The sequence below is a fragment of the Vulpes vulpes genome, chromosome 7 (genome assembly GCF_048418805.1).
Source record: "Vulpes vulpes isolate BD-2025 chromosome 7, VulVul3, whole genome shotgun sequence".
NCBI lineage: Eukaryota > Metazoa > Chordata > Mammalia > Carnivora > Canidae > Vulpes > Vulpes vulpes.
In genome coordinates, this window is record NC_132786.1 from 57330112 (window position 1) to 57351197 (window position 21086).

Genomic DNA, 21086 nt, shown 5'->3' on the forward strand with positions numbered 1-21086 from the left:
ACACCTGCAAAATCCCCTTTGCCATATAATGTAACATAATCAAGGGAGGAAAACCGGTGGAAGGAGGTCATTGGGATCATCTTAGAATTTTGCCTACAACCTCATCAACATCAATGGAACCGCATTGTTAAAATGACAAAAAAATAAAATAAAAATAAGAAATCCACTAATTTGCCTCCATCCCTCCCTATTTAGATGGCTAATTTCAACTGTTAGGAACTCTGACCTTCAATGGGGGGTATGAGTTTCTGAGTCACAGTGAATTTAGAGTTCCACTGCTGCCCTAACCAACTCTGTGATGACATACCTATCCATTCATCAAATTCTACATTTGGAAAGGAAAAGAAGAAAATCATACACATTTCATAGGGGTTTTGTGAAAATTAAATGGGCTAATGAATGTTAAAAAATCTAGTTCTATGCTTTATACAGAGTGGACACTGCAAAGAAATCCCCAAGCTCTATTTATCTTTCTTCCATAAAATTTCAGGTGGGTTATAAGCTATCACCTTAGGTGCTCAGCATCTTTTCTCAATACCCTCTTACAAAGCATCCACATGGGCCCACTTTTTGCAATACTCAACCTAAGACAGAGTGATGAGCCAACAGCAGATGAGCATTGAAAATTAACCCTGGGTATACCAATATTTATGGAGTTGGACTACACCAGTTCATATCAATGTATATTAAGTGGGAGAATTTGGTACATATAAGAAAAAAATAATAAACTTCTGGCACATTTGATTTCAAGTGTGATGCCAATAAGGTCTGGAAAAGTGCTATTAATTTTCTAACAATTCTATTTTTAAGGAAACTGTAAGTTAGCATTAATCACATCTCTTTCTCTATTAACTTATAAGGTTCCTAATACCTCTATTTGTCATGGTTCAGAAAATTCCAATGATTTAAACAAGTTTATTTATGCCTACTTTGCAGATGAAATTTGAGAATAACTTAAATAGCTCCTCCAGAATTGTTAAATAAATTCATGGCAGGATTAGGAAAATTCTAGAATAATTATCTCCTAAGGCAGAGCAAGCCCCAAGTCCAATACCAAGCCATGGATAATGCTACCTTCACTGTCTCTCCCACATCTTCTAAATGTTCTACTTCCAAATGCATAAGGATCGCTTAGTGAAATGAGCACAAACCACCTCCAAACAGCAAGTTAACCCAGGTCATGGTTTCGTTTGTTAAGAGCTGAGAATTGCTTGCCAATCCCAAGAGCGTATCTGATGGGTTCAGAAATATCATATCCCCAAGCTTTCTTAAATTCCTGTTCTCCTGTACAGAGCATCCTAGAAAAATCACCCACTTTACAATCAGTTGTTGGTAATAACTGAGGAATGGACATGGAAAGTCAGAGACTTGAAGGAAAACAGATGTTTCCAGAGGGTTTTTTTTTTTTTTTTTTGCCACTAATACAAAAAAAATAAATAAATAACATAACAAGAAAAAACAGGAAAACTTCCCCTGCTTACGTACATTTTCTCCAAAAATAAAAGTGAAAAAAATCTGCATTTCTTCTGTAAATGGATTTAAAAGCACCAAGTATCAAAACTACCACAAAAGTAATTACACTAGACCAGACCAGAAAGTTGGCATTTTTTATCGACTCATCTGCAACTATTCCAGAAATTTGGAAGCACAGGACTGGTTTCTATCATTGGAGCTTGGAAAGTGGGGAAAAAAAAAAAAAGCTAAAAGAATTTTGGAAATACACTACTGAGGAGAAATCTAAAATTTTGCTCGATAATTAAGATTTTAAGAATTCTTTGGAAATGTTCTAACTTTTGGAAATGAAATCAAAAATTAGAATTACAATTTTTAATAAACCAATGGCCATTTAAAGACTGAGGGTCATACCCTTAACTTTAAAATTAGCCAACAAGAGGTCAATGGAAGTTGTTTTCCTATTTGTATTACCTCACCCAAATTGTCTTTGATGCTTTGCTCACTTCTTTTAACTGACCAGTGTATTCCCAGTAAAAGAACTCAAGCTACCTCACATTCCTTTTGGACTGAGAGCTGTATTTCAAATGCCAAATCACTAATAAAGTACCAGCCACAGAAGTGTTTTGTCAATTAAAAAGTTAATACGGAAGTTTTACCAGTTCTTAAAACTAGTTTATATGATCAAGACTTTATTTAAGGAATACCTAGTATACAGAAACCAATTCATTTGTAAGTAAGGGGTTTTTATAGGGTCTACAGAGAAACATGCAGTTCTTTCATTCAGGAAGAATATAGTACACCCAGATGTTATTTATTGTTTTTCTTCTTTATCCTTGGTAAAGCTAGCTTGATTCTCAAATTAGTTTGTGTTCATGATCAAGTATCTTTTATTCCTATAAAATAACTGAGCATTCCTTTATCCAGCCTTCTCATTCCCTTGATGTAAGCAATTCAAATTAAGCACCGTAAGTAGAGTAATATTCCTAAAACACTACTTGGACTACATTACCTGCCAGAGCATTTACAATGTTGCCTTCTAGATCACAAGCAGAATTCTCCTCCTGGGTTTCAAAGTATTCCACCAAAATCCCAGTAGTAGTTTTCCACTACTATCCAGATGCCAATAACTCTGCACTGGAGCCTCACACCCCCAAAATACCCCATATCCCTTCCCTTTTCTCAACGCTATACTTTCTTGGTGCCCATCCCCTTTTAGCTGGTCCCATTCCTTTTCACTTTACTGATATTTTATCTCTACTAGCCATGGCATATTTCCTACAAAAACCGAGTTGCAAGGAATATAACTTCATCGAACATTCAGGAAATAACAAGTACATTTCAAACTCACGCTGAATCTATCACCAACTACTCTTCGTCAACATTTTGATGTAATATTCTTGAGAAACTTTATTTTGTTATGGCATGTACTTTAAAAACGATATTCTACTGTTCATAACATCTCACCAGCTCTATTTTCATTAGTGACTACATTACAGACATTCTAATGCATATCTTTTCACACCTCATCCCTCTATTATTCGTCTGAAGCTGTGCATCGCTCAGCACCTAACAGAGTTGTACCTTGCTGCACTCAACACAGTGTGACATGCACACAGGCACACAGGGCAATGCACAATCAGTAATGTATTGCAACTTTTGCCTACTTACAATGATTTTAATAAAAATAAATTCGCTGATGCTTAGTGACTTTTCAGTTAAATTTTATATAACAGTTTGTTTCGCATAAGAAAAACAAGTTGTCACATAAATGTATCTAGTATGTTTATATTACAGAAGTATAAATGCACAAACATTTGTTAAGGTAAATTGAGTCAGAAAAGATTCTAAAAAGGTAGAAGGTTCTAGAGAGATACGTTTCTGTAAAGCAGATACTGATAATATCTTTAAAATGATCCTTATAACAAACAAAAAGAAGTGGGAGCAAGACGATAAAACAACAGTGTTGATACGTGGAAAAAATCTTTGAACAACTCATGTGTCTCAAACCTGAATAATGAATGGATCTGTCTAAAGCATATGGGAATTTCTTCTGGAAATGAAGCTGCATCTGTGGATTCATGGTCTCTGATTTAGAGATTAAGAAACTGATTTTAAAATGCTGTTTTACAAAGCTGGAACTTGACAGAAGCATCTGGCATGCTCTTGCCACTAGCTTTTGGTGGAGCAACAACTATGTGATTAAGTTACCTTAAGCCTGATAGAACTGTAGGATTCTAGCTCAACTGGAGGATGGAAGTAACCTCTCCATTGCACGGGCACCAGGCGATGACAAAACAAATCGTATTTTCAAGGGTGACCCCAAGAAGTACCCTAATTTAAACTGAAGATGAACATAGGCAAGTAGTAATTACATTCCTATGAATAAAGAATATAAATTTTCTTACTTTTTTTTTTTTTACTCCTCTGCTTTCTTACCAATTCCCTCAAACTCTTCAGTCACTCTCTGCCCCCTAGTATTTGTCTATTTAAATCACAAGGAAACCCTTGTTTGGGGGGCAGGGGTGAAGAATGTAGATTCATTCAAGAAATAGTTTATTACGAATTTGTAGACATTCACACTCTTCGCTTTCCCTTAGGTTTCCACTTTGACATTACTAGATAATATAAAATGCTAATATAATAGTTTAAGAAAGCCGCATATATAGCAAAGTCAATGAAATTACTCCCAAAGTTATGCCATAATAATTAATACAAAATAGTTTAATAAGGTTCTCAGTCACTACAGAAGTTATGAAATGGATTCTCAATAGTCCTGGTCATCCAGGTTTTCGTCTATGTCCTCTTCTAGGAGTTTTATAGTTTACATTTTGGTTCTGTAACCCATTTTGGGTTAATCTTTGTAAGGTACAAGGTCCTTATCTATACTTTCTTGCATGTGGATGTCCACTTGTTCTAGCACCATTTGTGGAAGACACTTCTTTTGCCCCATTGTTTTACCTCTGTCCCTTTGTCAAAGACCAATTGACTATACTTATGGGGTCTATTTCTGGGCCCTCTATTGTGCTCATCTATTCATTTTTTTCATCAGTACCACACTGTCTTGATGACTATAGCTTTATAGGAAGTCTCAATTCAAGCAGTGTCAGTGTTCTAATTCTCTTTTAATATTGTGTTGGCTATTCTGGGTCTTTTCGATCTCATACAAACCTTAGAATCAGATTATTGATAATGACATAATAACTCTCTAGAGTTTTGATTGGGGTTATATTGAATCTATGGATCAAGTTAAGAAGGACTTACCTCTTGGAAATATTGAATCTTTCTTTCCTGGACCATGAAATATCTATCACTTAGTTCTTTGATTTCATTCATTAGGATTTTATAGTGTTCTCCAAAGAGATCTTATACATTTTTTAATTAAATTTATACTTCATTTCATTTTCATAGTGTTTCATTATTCATAGTATTTCATAGTATTTTCATATTTCAAGTATTTCATTTTCTGGTTGCTAATATAAATGGTATTTTGTTCTTAATCTCAAATTCCACTACAAATTGCTACATATACAGGAAGCAATGGACTTTTACACATTCACCTTGCATCCTGTAACCTACTATGGTCACTTACTAGTTCCAGAAGCTGATTCTTTCAGATTTCCTTCTTAGGCAATCATGTCATCTGTGAGCAGTTTTCTCTGGTCCTTCCCAATTTACATACCTTTTTTCCTTTTCCTGTCTTATTGCATTAGCTAGGGCTTCCGATGCAATGTTGAAATGGAGTGGTAAGAGGGGACATTCTTGCCCTCTTCCTCATCTAGGTGAGGAAAGCTTTGAGTTTCTTGCCATCAAGTATGATGTTAGTTGTAGGTTTTTTGCAGATGTTCTTTATCAAATTTAGGAAATTATTCCTTTATTCCTAGTTTACAATACGTTACTTGTTAAGCATTTTTTTAAGTTATCAGAGTCTTCACAAGCTATCAACTTGAATTTGCAAAATACTAAGATGATCCACCAAAACCTTTTATTTCTACAAATCATGAAGCCAAGGGAATTTTAGGTCACTTCTGAAAATGATATAGTCATATAATATATTTTCATTTATATTCAATGCAACTACATTTTTCTGAAGTCTTCAAATTATATAGAATAACATCAAAGTACCTATACACTGATTTTTCATCAGAATTTTGGAATGTTACACATGTGCTTCATTGAAGAAAACCAGTGACCCCTGATGAAAATATTCTTCTCATTCAGCCAGCAAATATTCATTGGATGTTCACTTCGTTTCAGAAACTGCTATCCCTAAGTCAGATGTTTAGTCAATCTTCCAAAATCTTTAACTGCTGTAAAATACACATAAGATTTACCATTTTAGTCATTTCTAAATGTACACAGGTCAAGAGGGCCAAGGATATTCACACTATTGTGCAGGAATCTCCAAAGTTTTTTCATCTTGCAGGACTGGAACTTTACACTTATTAAACAACAACTTCCTATATCCCCTTCCCCTAACCCCCAGCATCCAACTTTTACCCTGTTTCTACAGATTCAACTGTTCTAGATACCTTACATAAGTAGAATCATAGAATATTTGTCTCCCTGTGACTGGCTATGTTTCACTTAGCATAATACCCTCCAGTTTCATCCATCTTGTAGTACATGTCAGAGTTTCCTTCCTTTGAAAGTCTGAATAATATTCCATTGTAGCTAAATTCCATATTTTGCGTATCCCTTAATCTGTCAGTGGATACTCTGCTTGCTTCTACCTGGTGGCTGTTGTGAATAATGCTGCTATAAACATTGGTGTACAATGTTTATACAATGTGTACAATGTACACAAACAAGGTGTACAACCTCTTTTGAGAGGTTACTTCCAATTCCTATTTATTTATTTATTGAGAGAAAGAGTACAAACATGGGGGGCAGGTGTGTGTGTGTGTGTGTGTGTGTGCGCAGTGGGAAGGCCAGGGTGGAGAGAGAGATAATGTTGACCAGGTGCCATGCCCAGAGCGGAGCCCCACATAGGGCTTAATCTCACAACCCTGAGATCATGACCTGAGCCAAAATCAAGAGTCAGATGCTTAACCGGCTGAGCTACCCAGGTACCCTGCAATTCCTTTTGACATATATCCAGAAGTGGAATTTCTGGATCAAACAGTAATTATATTTTTAATTTTTTGAGGAATTGTCACTATTTTCCAGTGGTTTCACCATTGTACATTCCCACCAACAGTACACAAGGTTTGGATTTCTCCACATCCTAATACCTGTTATTTTGTTGAGTAGCCATCCATATAGTGTGAGGTAATATTTCATTGTTATAGTAATTTGCATCTCTCGAAGGATCAGTGATGTTGGACATCTCATGTGCTTGTTGGCAATTTGTAAATCATTTTTGGAGAAATATTTCTCTAAGTCCTTTAGCCATTTTTAATTTGGGCTATTTTGTTAAGTTGTAGAACTTATATATTCTGGATATTAACTGCTTATCAGCTACATTATTTGTAAATAATTTCTCCCAGTTGGATGTGTTATGGACTAAAGTGTGTCCTCCCAAAAGTCGCATGTTGCAATCCTAACTTGTAGGTCCTCAGAATGTGACCATATTTAGATATATGACAGGTGTCCTTTTAGAAGAGGAGATCTGGATACAGATGAAAGACCATGCGAAGTCACAGAGAGGAGGCAGCCATATGAAGCTACAGGGAGGGGCCATAGAAGACACCAAACCTGTAAACACCTTGATCTTGGACTTCTAGCCCATAAGATTATGAAAAAATAGATTTCCATTGTTTAAGTGACCCGGTCAATGGTACTTTGTTACAGCAGTCCCAGCAAACTAACACACTATAGGCTCCCTGTTCACTCTTTACTCTGTCATTGGTGTCCTTTGAGGCACAGATTGCAAAAATAATTTTGCATTAAGCATATAGGATTAACTTACATTATATTATAGTACATTATTTGGAAAGTATACCATGTTCATTATTTCTTTTGAATAAGAGGTCTCCATAATTAGGCATACCTAATTTTGATTCCTAGTTTTGCCATATATAATCAATGTGATCCTGGGCAAGTATTTTTAACCAAAGTGCCTCAGATTCTCAATTTAAAAAATGGGAATAAGCTTTTCTTCATAACCACTGTGGACACTAAAGCAATGCATGTGTCATTGACATGAATTTCATTCCATTTATTTAGTAATGCAAAAAATGAAATATTTTTCTATATGATTTTATCTTTTGAGGCAATATGTGTCTGATGACAAAAATAAAGGTTGGCCAACTATGGAGGAATTCAGTCATGTCAGACTTCAATTTCAACTAAGTAACATCTTAGATGTGAGGAATTTACATAACATCTTGGCATTGGGAGAGAACACCTGTTCCCAGATATTGACATCTGTTCACACTGAAACCTCTGAATTACTATGTTTTTCAGTCCTTGGACATGGTCAACCAAACACACTGACATGTGCCAAATGCCTGTCTTCCTGGTATTCTCCGGTTGCTAGTCAGAGTGATTTACATCTTCTTTGACTTTGACCCTGCAGGACCTTATTTCCAGCCAAACTTACCCCCTTTTTTTTTTTGGAATTTTGAGACACACAGAGATGATGAATTTGATGAAACACAGAGGAAATGAATTTTATCAAGCCTTTTTTATCTCAATGAGTTATGTTGCCATTTTCAAACTTATTACTGCAACAGAGGGGTACAAGTCAGGAAAACTCACATTATGCTTGTTCACTTTCTTGAAACTTTAGCTTCAGCTCTGCTTCCAATTTTCTCACTCAAGGCTAAGCCTAATCTGGACATGAGGTGAGGGGCATGAGTGGTTCTTATATAGATACACTCAAGGTGTGTTTCTTTCTCTCTCTTTTTTTTTTTAAGATTTATTATTTAACAGAGAGAGAGAGTGTGTGTGTGTGCATGCATGCACAAGTGGAAGGAGGGGGCAGAGGAAGAGAGGGAATCTCCACACTTAGTGTGTGGAGTCTGACATGGGGCTTGATCTCAGGATCCTGAGATCATGACCTAAGCCAAAATCGATTCAGATGCTTAACCAAATGAGTCACCCAGGTGCCCAATGTGCATTTCCTCCATCTCCAATTTATCTTCCTTTTTGTAGCCCATGGAATCTCAATTATGATCTCAGTGATCAGAGGAAAAAAAAAAAAAACTAGCTACAACCTAGCTCGTCCTGTATGTTGTTTATTGTTTAGGTGGGGAAACTTGGCTCTTATTATTTAATAAATACATATTAAACCTCACTACTAGTATTTACCCAAAGCACACAAAAATGCTGATTTGAAAGGATATACACATCCACAATAGCCAAACTATGTAGGGGGGGGGGGGAGGGGGGGATGGGTTAAACACGTGATGAGTACTAAGGCGGGCATTGTGATGAGCACCAGGTGTTGTAAGTGATGAATCACCAATTCTACTCCTGAAAATAATTTCACACTGTATGTTAACCTAGTTGGAATTTAAATAACAACTTGGAGGAAAAAAAAAAAAACTCAAGAAAAGTTCTTTCCTCAATGACATGTGGTTTACCTTAAAGTTCAAAAGTCTATTTTAAAACAACAAAAACTCTTCAGATTGCTTGTATTACTACTGTAAGAACCCTACCCCGAGGGCAATAAGTATAGATCACCGCACACACCCTGCTTCTTGAATTTGAGAAGTGGGTGGGGAAAGGAGGCAGGGAGCTGGAAATGCCAGAAGCCAGTAACACATTTGTCTTTATAATTTTATTCAACCACACGTGTCAAGTACTCACAATGGTGCCAACTGGACAAAAGGCACTGATTTGTTTTAAATCTCTAGGAGATTAGCAGCAGAGTGTGCCTTATCCAGTTTACCCGGACCCTGAAGCACAAAGCTTAACTTCATGGCGAACCGTCTCAGGCAACTGGAAGAGACACAACTAAGACACAGGTTCCCTGATACATTCCTGTTTTCTTTCCAGAATGTGATGTGGCCTCAGGCCATTGGATAAGAGAGATCACTTGTTCTTCATATGTGCCAAGGCAGTCGTTCATAAACCTATTTTTAAATGAAAATTCAACAGGGCTAAGATACAAATATCACTTCAAGGTATTTTGTTATAGGCTTTTCCCTAATACTCTATCAATTTTTAAGCGTGTATTTCTCTGCCATTGAAGAATGAACGCGCAAGACCATGAAAGCTCAGTGTTTAGGTGTTTAGGTAGGCTATGGAGGAGTAATGCTTTGGGAATCTTTTTGCTCTTTTATGCCCAGCTTTTTTTTTTTTTTTTAAGATTTTATTTATTTATTCATGAGAGACACAGAGAGAGAAGCAGAGACACAGGCAGAGGGAGAAGCAGGCTCCATGCAGGGAGCCCAGTTTGAGACTCGATTCCAGGACCCTGGGATCAGGACCTGAGCCAAAGGCAGCCTCTCAACTACTGAGCCACCCAGGTGCCCTTTGCACAGATTTTATACATATTTCTACGTAACTCCATCTGCTTAGGAAACAGGACCTGAACAAGATCTAAGTTTGGTAAGTGTGTGACAGTGAAAGAGAAAGTGTGCATTCATGAATGCCCCCAAATTAAGTTTCAGTTTAAGGAATAAAATAGAGAAACTGCAATAATACTGTTTGCTAGACAAAATTGGGGCCAAATTTTAGGCATTTTATTAGCTCAGTAGAGTTTTCTGAAAACACCTTTAAAGGGCTCCCCACCAAAATATAATAAATGAGAATGATAAGTAGATTTTCCACTGACTCATCTCAATTTTTATAGAAAAGAAAGGAAGGAATCCCTGTGTGGCTTGGTGGTTTGGCGTCTGCCTTCAGCCCAGGGTGTGATCCTGGACACCCGGGATCAAGTCCCACATCGGGCTCCCTGCATGGAGCCTGCTTCTCCCTCTGCCTGTGTCTCTGCCTCTCTGTGTGTCTCTCATGAATAAATAAATTAAATCTTAAACAAAAAAAGAGAGAAAGGAATATACAGTTCAATTTAGGCAAAGTAGGTGGCAAAAAATTTCAAATTTCCAACTACTCATAAATGTGATCAGTGTATATAATATACAATTCATTTACCTAAGGAAGGACAAAAAAAAATGTCAGTGATGGAAAAAAAAAATGAAGAGAGAATTTAATGATGAATTTTTTCTAAGAAAACCCACCCAACTCATCTTTTTTTCTTTTTGCTGTTACTAGAATGAGTTCTTATTCTGTCAAAAAAAGAAAAAAAAAAAAAAGGAAAAACCCTCAAGGTACTAAATATTTTCTTTTGTGTTTAATATAACATCATGGATAAGCACTCCATACACATACAAATTAACAATTGTTTTATTTTAGCTCTGGTTACATTAAAATTTCCAGTAATAAAAGATATTCTGAGATTACCAGTTTGAGAGCATCCATGAGCAAGTATTATCTTGAATCCTGAGAAAATAATGTATCAGACATGTCAAATATTCCATAACAGCTTGGGAAACCACAACATTACATTTTATACAAAACCACCTTTTAAGGAAAGGCTTCAAATAAACTTTGGAAACATGCTGATGATTCAGGAAGAAATGGGTCTTGTTAAAACCCAGTGGATTTGCCAAATATATGAGCAGCCATTTTGTTCTGTTTCATTTCATGTGGCTTTTGCTCAATTTTTTAGAGAAACAAAAAATTAGAACTTTGGACTTCTTTTATATGTAATAGTGATTTTAGGTATATGTAGTGTGACTATTGAGATTTCAATTTGTTTTGGAGACAGTTCAAACAAATTTGAAATTTTTAATTTTTCTTTCTTTATTGGCCAAAGGTACTATAGCTGTGAATGCAACTTTGGGAAGAGAAGAGGGTAACTGGCTTTCTTGCCTTCTTGAGGAGGCCTGAGCTGGCCCCAGCACCCAATAGGTAGCTCACAAAATTGCCAGAAGTGGAAATCCAGTATTGACTCTGAGCCTCCAACACCGTGATGCCTCAGAACAGCCATATGAGTTACACAGCTACAATCACTGCCACCAAACTTCAGATACATTGAGTTTACTCTCAAATGAAATGAGTTTGCTGCCTCCCTCCAATGTGCCAATGTCAAATTTATGTCAGAATCATGACTATATAACGTTTACCCTGAAAGACAAATGCTTCTCTCCCAAACCCTATCCTTATTCCCACAAGCAAAATGGAGTGTGTACAAACCTGTTTGCTTAAGGTCTTCAGTTCCTCTGTAAAGTCTCATGCCGGTCATGCAGGTGATTGTGCTAATAAGTTTGAGAAAGAAAAAACTTAAGACTAGAACTACCTTATGATCTGACAATCACACTACTGGATATTTATGCAAAAATATACAAAAGCACTAATTCAAAGGGATATATGCACCCCTCTGTCTATTGCAGCATTATTCACAATAGCCAAACTATGGAAGTGGCCCAACTGTCCATCCATAGATGAATGGATAAAAATGACATGATATATATAGGTGTGTGTGTGTGTGTGTGTGTGTGTGTATGATGGAATATTATTCAGCTACAAAATGGAATGAAATCTTGCCATCTGCAACAATATGAATGAAGCTAGAGTATAATGCTAAGTGAAATAAGTCAGAGAAGAAAAATACCGTATGACTTCACTCCTGTGGAATTTAAGAAACAAAGCAAGCAAAGAGGGGGAAAAAAAAAGAGAGAGAAACAAACCAAGAAACAGAGCCTTCATTACAAAGAACAAATTAGTGGTTACTGGGGGTTTGGGATGGGGAGATAGAGGATGGAGATTAAAGAGTGCACTCACAATAATAAGCACCAAGTAATGTACAGAATTGTTGAGTCACTATATTGTACACCTGAAATTAATATAACACTGCATGTTAACTATACTAGAATTAAAAAAAATAAAAAATAGAAAAAAGAACTTTGAGAAAGTTTTCTGTTTTCTATTTGAGGAAGCAAGACAGTGGCAAATTCCCTTAAGTTAGCAAAAGTACTTAAATTGAGCTGGGTAGCCAGAAAATGTGACGAATAACAAGAATTGGCTAACTATAGTTTGTTTTTAACTTATTTATTTTTGAATTCACGTGCAATTGTAAAAAATAACACAAACAGATCCTATGTACCCTTCACCAGTTTTCTTTAAAGGTATATACTACATCACAACCAGGATACTGATCCTGATACAGTGGGGATACAGAACATTTCCATCACCATAAGGATTCCTCATTTTACCCTACTTCCCTACGGTTCCTGTCATCACCCCTTTCTCTCGTCCATACATAACCCTGGCAATGACTAATCCATTCTTCATTTTTCTGATTTGCCATTTTAAGAAAGTTAGCTACATAGAATCATTTAGCATGTAACCTGTCAGGACTGGCTTTTTCCATTCTGGATCATTCTTTAGAGACACATACAAGTTTTCGAGCATCATTGGTTCAATCCTTTTCATTGCTCAATGGTCTTCCATGGTGTGAATGTACTATGGTGCGTTTAACCACCTAGTCACTGAAGGACATCTGGGCCACTTTCACTTTTGGACTATTAGAGTAAAACCGCAATGAACATTGCTGTACAGGGTTTTGGTGTGAACATAAGTTTTCATTTCTCTGAGGTAAGTGCTCTGAAGTCCAATAGCTAGGTTGTATGTAGTTCACATATTTTGTGTTTAAAGGAGATGCCAAATTGTTTTCCAGAATAGCTGTCCTATTTTACATTCCACACAACAGTGTATAAGTGATTCAGTCTCTCTATATCTTTTCTAGTATTTGGTGTTGTCATATTTTTTTAAAGTCTAAGCCATTCTGATAGGTGGGTAGTGTCATTTCATTGTAATGGCAAATGAAACGAACATCTTTGCAAGTACTGCTTTGCCATTCATGTCTATTTGTCCATGTCTTCATGTGTTTTGCCCATTTTCTAATGGAATTGATTGTGATTTTTTTTCTGTTGAGGGTCCTTTATATCTAGATAGGAATCCTTTGTCAGATATATGTTTTCAGATATTTACTGTCTTTGGCTTCTCTTTCAATTCTCTTCATGTTGCTTTCATGGAGCAATTTTGATGAAGTTCAATTTATTAAATTTGCCTTGTATGGATTTCACTTTGGGTGCCAAAGTTAAGAATTCTTTGCCTAGCCTTAGATCCCAAAGATTTTACCCCCTTTTATTTCTAAAAGTTTTATAATTTTATCTTTTCCACTTAGTCCTTATTTTGAACTGATTTTTCCATAGGTGTGAAGTTTAGATAATCATTCTTTTGTCTATGAATTGTCCAATTGCTCCACCACCATTTATTGACAATTCTTTTCCTCTCCTCTTGAACTACTTTTGTATCTTTGTCAGAAGTCAGTTGGGCTTATTAGTCTAGGTCTATTTCTGGTATCTCTATTCTGTTCCATTGTTCTGTGTATCTGGGGTTCCACCAATAAACAGTCTTGATTACTATAACTTCATAATATGCCTTGAAATTGGGTAGCATTTTTCCATCTAGTTTATTCTTTATAGCTTTTTCTATATTTAAAATATTTTCAACTATTTCAACGATTATTTGCTCAAGTTCTTTTCAGTACCCCTCCCCTTCCTTCTGTCCTTCCAAAACTTCTAAGACACAAATGTTAGCTATTTTCTTATAGTTTCTAGAATCTCTTACACTCTGTTCATGTTTTTTTTTCAAGTCCATTTTCTGTTTTTTTTTCAGATTTGATAATTTCTCATGTTCTGTCTTCTAGTTCACTGATCCCTACTCCCTATTGTCTCTATTCTGCTCTTAATCCCACCTACTGAACTTTAAATTTCATTTTTTATGTTGTTTAATTCTACAACTTTCATTTGGTTCTTCTTCAAATCTCCTATTTGCTGATACTTTGTACTTTGTGCTGAAGCTCTCTTTTTTAAAAATGTCAAGTATGTGCATACTTGTTCAGTGAAGCATTTTTATGGTAGCTGTGCCAAGTATTAGACTATTCTAACATTTCCACCATCTCAATATTGGTATGTACTGGTTGTCTTTTTTTTAAATGAAATTTTAATTTTCCCAGATCTTGTTGTGACAAGTGATTTTCAGTCAAAAGCTGAACAATTTGTGTATTCTGTCATGAGACTTGGGATCTTATTTAAACCTTGTGTGTTACCTTGTTTCCTCTGATGTAGCTTCAGCAGGGAAAGTGGGGACTATTACCTTGTTACTGCCAGATTGGACTAGAAATCCAGGCTCCCCACTTGGCATCTTTTGACAATGGGGCCCATGGTGGGGATGGGAGGGTGCAGGTATTCCTTGTTATTCCTCTAGGTCTCTATTGATAACACCCTGAATGAAAGGAGTAGAAATTCCTTCCTTACTGCTCCCCATTTTCCTCCCATTGACATTATGGAATGATGACTCATTGCCCCTGGGCTGGGGTGTAAAATGTTCACTGAGATCACCTCTGCAGGCAGTAGGAGTTAATGCTCAGAGATAGGATCAGAAGCTATGGATCCTCCATCAAAGCCACAGATACTGTGGAGAGGGTATGCCTCATTATCACCTGGCAGAAATAAAAGTCGCAGCTCCTAACTTGACCTTCTCTGACACCACTCCAGCAGGTGGTTTGGGGGATCTCATTACAGTCTGAGGAGAGCGGTGGGGTACGCTACCCCCTCTACCTTTATTGGCCAGAGTTGGAGGGGGACCACAACTTTTTCTGTGATTTTTGGTTGGAGTAGAACAGTTACAGTCTAAAAGGTTTTTTGCTAGGTGGTCCCTTTCCTGGTCCTTTGACTAGAGAGAAGAGGCTTTCATTGAGGTGTTACTGCTGTTTTGTCTGTACCTGTTAGTGGCTCTAGATTGCCAACTTTTTCATTTCCAAGCCTGGGATATAGGAGGCTAAACAAAAACCCAAGGAAGACACTCCTGTGTTAACCCTTGGGCCCCAAGATTTCTAGTTAGTCTTCCCTCTTTTCTCTACCTTTCCAAGTTTGTTTTGTGTATATGGGCTGTGATTTTTAGTCATCCTTAAAGAGAAAAATAAGGAGAAGATCTACTTATTTCCAGAGGTGAAATCCTATGGTATGGTTTTTAAGTGGTGCTGTTTCAAAGGCATAAGCAGAAAACTTCACATTATTAGTGATTTTATAACACAGTCTTAGCCTCAACTTTAAACTACTATTGAAAAATTTACATGAGAAAGCACAATTGAAAATACTAGCACATAGTATTCTTGTGATCAAAAGCATGCTAAACATATATAGTAATTTGATATGTTATTGTATTTTCAAGTACCTAAAATTTACTTGAAGAGCAGAACACTGTGGGCAGACTACTCCAAAATGATGATTCTCTCTCATCTTTTTTGATGGGAAAGGAGAAAGTCATATGATATGAGGAAACCTTCTGCATCACCCACCTGAACTGAATGACTTTTCCCACATTTTTTTTAGTTTGTGATTATCATTATAATCAGACTCTTGTCAACCCAGTTATTAAGGTAAAGGTCATCTGGAGAACTGTCCTTAGGGAATGAAAATGCTGAGCTGTGCACTGAGACTCAAATACTTGTATTTCAGATGAGAAAACAACTTTCCATGTATTTTTACTTGGGAAGTTATCACATCATAAAATCACATTTTATGTTATCACATATCTTCTCACTTCTTCCAAGTGGTGAGAAGAGCAATTCATTGTATAGACTCTGGAATTTAGTATATGAAGTCTGAAAAGGGGGATCCCTGGGTGGCGCAGCGGTTTGGCGCCTGCCTTTGGCCCAGGGCGCGATCCTAGAGACTCAGGATCGAATCCCATGTCAGGCTCCTCGTGCATGGAGCCTGCTTCTCCCTCTGCTTATGTCTCTGCCTCTCTCTCTCTCTCACTGTGTGCCTATCATAAATAAATAAAATTAAATAAAAAAAAAAGTCTTATAAAAAAAAAAGTCTGAAAAGGGGTGATCTAAAGGTAACATTTTGTGCCATTTGTACTTGAGGCCAAGACTCTGAAAAAAAAACTCACTATAGAGTCAATCATATGGTTGTTTCTAATTATCTTGATTTTAATTTTACTTAAGCATAGTCTCTTGGTAGAGAATACACTATAAATAAAAACACAGCAATATGTTAAAGAGTAAACTAAGAACAGAAATGGGAAAGGATAGTATCAAAGGAGCTCAAGCATTTTCTAAAAATATGACTTAGAATCTAACTTGGTCAAGATTGTGTATGCTTTCAAGTACATAGTTTCAACAAGAAACAGGATGTTCTCATGCTTTTTTGCTGCTTGCAGTCACAAATCTAATTGTAAGAAAAATTCCACTCTGAAGACATTTTATATTAATTGATTTGTACCTTTTTATAGTATATTGATATTTCAGGGTTATTCACAGAGGTGACAAATGCTTAGAAATAAATTTAATCAAGTTGGTAAAAGACCTGTACCCTCAAAACTTTAAAACACTGACCAAAGAAACTAAAGAAGACATAAATGAATGAAAACATATCCTGTGTTCATTGATTGGAAGAATTGTTAAAATATCCATACCACACAAAGCCATCTATAGATTCAATGCAATTTGGATCAAGATTATGATGTCACTTTTCATAGAAATAGAAAAAAAAAAAAAACCTTAAGTGTATATTGGAACCACAAAAGAACGCAAAGCACCAAAATAATCTTGAGAAATAACAAAGCCAGAGGCCTCACACTTCCTGATTTCAAACTGTACTGCAAAGCTGCGGTAATGAAAACAAGACAACTGGCATAAAAACAAAGACCAATGGAACAGAATATAGAGCCCAGAAATAACCCCGTGTATATATGGCCAACTAATGCTCAATGGAGAAAAGATGGTTTCTTCAGTAAATGGTGTTTGGAAAACCAGATAGTCACATATAACAGAGTGATACTGGGCCATTCTCCTTACATCATATAAATTATCTTGAGATAGACTGAAGGTTTAATGCAAGATCTGGAATTGTCAAACTCCTAGATGAAAACAGAAGGAATTAGCTCCTTGACACTGGTCTTGGCAATGAGTTTTTGGATATAACACCAAAAGCACAAGCAACAAAACCAAAAATAAACATGCAGGACTGCATCAATCTAAACACTTTACACAAAGGAAACAATTCAGACAATGGAAAAGGAAAATATTTGTTATGGTGTATCTGATAAAAGGTTAATATTCAGAATATAAAAGAAACCCATACAACTCAGTAACAAAAACCAAATAATCTTATTTAAAAAATGGGTGAAGGACCTGAATAGAGATTTTTTTCAAAGACAGCCAACTGGAGCACAAAAAAGATGCTCAACATCACTAATCATCAGGGATGTGCCGATCAAAACCACAATGTGGTATCATCTTACTCCTGATAAAAGGACTATTAAGAGGAGATAAACAGTAGTGAGGATATGGAGAACAGGGAAACATTATACACTATTGCTGGGAATGTAAATTGGTAAACCACTATGGAAAACAATATGGATGATTCTCAGAAAATTAAAAATAGAACTACCATATGATCCAACAGTTCCACTTCTGTATTTATGTATGTGTGTGTGTGTGTATATATATATATGAATATATATATAATCAAAGGGAATAAAATCTTCTCAAAGAAATATCTGCACCTCAGTGTTCATTGCAGTATTTTTTATAATAGCTAAGACATGGAAACAATGTAACTGTCCAATGATGGATCAGTGGATAAAGATATACACATGCATAATGGGATATTGTTCAGTCATAGAAAAGAAGGAAACCTTGCATTTGCAACAACATGGATGAATCTTCAGGACATTAGGCTAAGTCAAACAAGTCAGACAGAGAAAGACAAATAGTACATGATCTCCGATGTGGAATCTAAAAATGAATTCACAGAAATCAAAGAGACTGGTGGTTGCTGGAGGTGGAAGACATGGGTGTAGGCCAACAAAGAGTACAAAATTCCAGCTATAAAATAAGTTCTGGAGGTGTAATGTAGATCATAGTGACTTTATACTTGAATGTTGCTAAGAGACTGAGTCTTACAAGTTTTTGCCATTAAAAAAAAAAAAGAAAGAAAAGGAGAGGATGTGTTAACTTACTGTGAGAATAATTTCACAATATGTATATATCCATCATCTCATTGTACACATTAAATGATGTTATATATCAATTATATATCTCAGTAAAGCTAGGAAAAACTTGCTTCAAAAGATTTATATTTCTTGGATGACTCTCGCTCTTTCCAACTCTGTATCCAACCCCAGTATTCGTGCAGATTTAATACTCTGTCTTCTCAATTCCTTGAACTTGTCTACAACAAATGTTTATTACTAAATGAATAAATGAATATCATACTCCATCCCATTCATCTTCTCACTCCCACTGTCGTATCCTTGGCTGTGTCATTAAACATGCCCATCATCCTTAGATAATCTCAAGTTAATGTATCCTGCTCTGAGATCCTTCCAGTTTATTTCCTCCAGAATTCTGAATACAGTTTCAGCTCCTTATCCATTAACCCAGTCACCTTCTATCATGAAAGATTATGTCCATTCTGACCATTTAAATTTCCTAGTCCATAGTTATAATCAATTGATACAAGTATGTCACAAAAGTGGAATTTTACAATTAGATTCATAGCTACAAATAAGAAATAGTTATGATCAACCTCTTTTCCCTCATTACATTCTCTTGATAAAATTCCACTCCTGCTTAACCCCAATGGTCTGTTCTGCATCCGTACACAAGTACCTCTGCTTTCTAGACAACTATTTTATACCTTCTCCTCCATCTTCAAACCTCTACAACTCCCAGCCTTCTGCTACCCATGCATTCATCAGCTTCTGTTTTCTTATATGGAACTTAATGCCTTTTAGGTCTTAGAACCTATTTAGATTTGCCTCAAGCGTTGAACTTCTTAGGCTGAACTTCTTAGGCTGCATTATTCCAGAAATTGTACTGTATTGTACTTAACTCATGCATTAGGTCAGGTTCTACAGAGTTTGAGGTGAAGATCTGTGGGAAGTTTATTGGAGAGTGCTTTCAGAATGGCAGCTATGAGGGAATGAGGGAAGCAGAACTGGTGTGTGATATTTTTGCAAGAAAAATTCAACCAACACCAAGGCAGCTGTGGAGCAGAAATGGTCCTACAGATTAAGGCAAGAGGGCTACGTCCTATGACTCTCTACTGATCAGCTATTACCTGCAGAATGCCTCCAAGAAAGAAGTATACACGGGGCCAGGCAGCTTCCTTCAGCCAAGGCCAATTCCTGGGGAGGGACCCAATGTGAGTTATCAGCAGCCAACTCTGATTCCTGCAGCTTCTGGGGGAATGAATGTCAGTGTTCCAGCATCTGGGCCTTCCAGCACAGGCTCTACTCCAGCATGCTGTGGTCTAACCAAATTCATTTACTTCCTAGAGTAAGTTCACCCCATCTTTTTTATTTTTTTTTAATCAGTCCTGTAGGATTGCCACGTCATGCAGGTAATTTATTTATTATTATTATTTTTTTAAAAGATTTTATTTATTTATTCATTAGACAGAGAGAGCGAGAGGCAGAGACACAGGCAGAGGGAGAAGCAGGCTCCATGCAGGGAGCCCGACGTGGGACTCGATCCCGGGTCTCCAGGGTCATGCCCTAGGCCAAAGGCAGGTGCTTAACCCCTGAGCCACCCTGGCTGCCCAGTTCACCCCATCTTGGAAGAGTTTATCCTGGAATCTGATTGGTCTTTGTTGGGGGAAAACCAACAGGGGAAGGTGAGTTGAACAACCTTTAGCCCCTTTTACTGTATATAGGGCCACTACAGACACCCTCCTACCCCATCTCATTCTGTACTACTCATTGTAGATTCTCTTGCCCTGGGCTGGCATCCACACTCAACTAGGTGGCTTATCTGGTAGGGTGTCCCAAATCTCATGCTTGGGGGAATTCTGCTTCTGAATTCCGTGACTTGCTTGGGTGGGAATATAGCACTTCTCCATCTACAATCACAATTGGTCAAGGAAGTGACCATGAAAGGCGCCTAGGTGGTATAGCAGTGGCCTTAATTTGTCCTGGTGAACAGGCTCAAGTGCCTGGCCAGGATGGTGACTCCTCTCTGTGCCTGCTTATCTCTGCCATGGAAGTGCAAAGGTCACCATACAACAGTCATAAACAATCTTATGAAAGCTTATACTTGGGCTTTCAATGACTTTGGGATGAGTGCAGCCAAGGAGATGCTTGGTCACACTTCTACTTAAACTAGAGATGAATATCGTTTCTCATTTTCTTTCTCCAGCCCATCCATGGACCTCAAGAACAGCCATCCAAGTCCACTGTTGTTACAATCACTCCTCACCCCTGTGTTTCAAACACCTGTGATACTGCCCTGCTCCAGCCACCAGTGCAGAGCCTTCCACCACATTCCATCACACCTCATCAGCAGGCAGCCGCAGTAACTGCAGGCCTACACAGGCCTGATTCCATGAGCACTTCGCCTACCAACTGGATGGAGTAGTCCCTGCCCACATCCCGTTAGTGGTGGGTAATCAAGTTCCTAGGCTTGTATTGCAGGCTGATGCTTCCTGGCTCACCCTATATCTTGAGAAGTGTGCCTTCAGTCAAGAGACTGTGTGCCTCTCTCATGTCCTCTCCATTTGGGAAGATCAAGTTAGTAGCTTGAAACCTTCTGAGGTGGGAGTATTTATACCATGGAAGTTGGCTAATGCTACAAATTAAGGTGTTCCCCACCCCACCCACCCAGA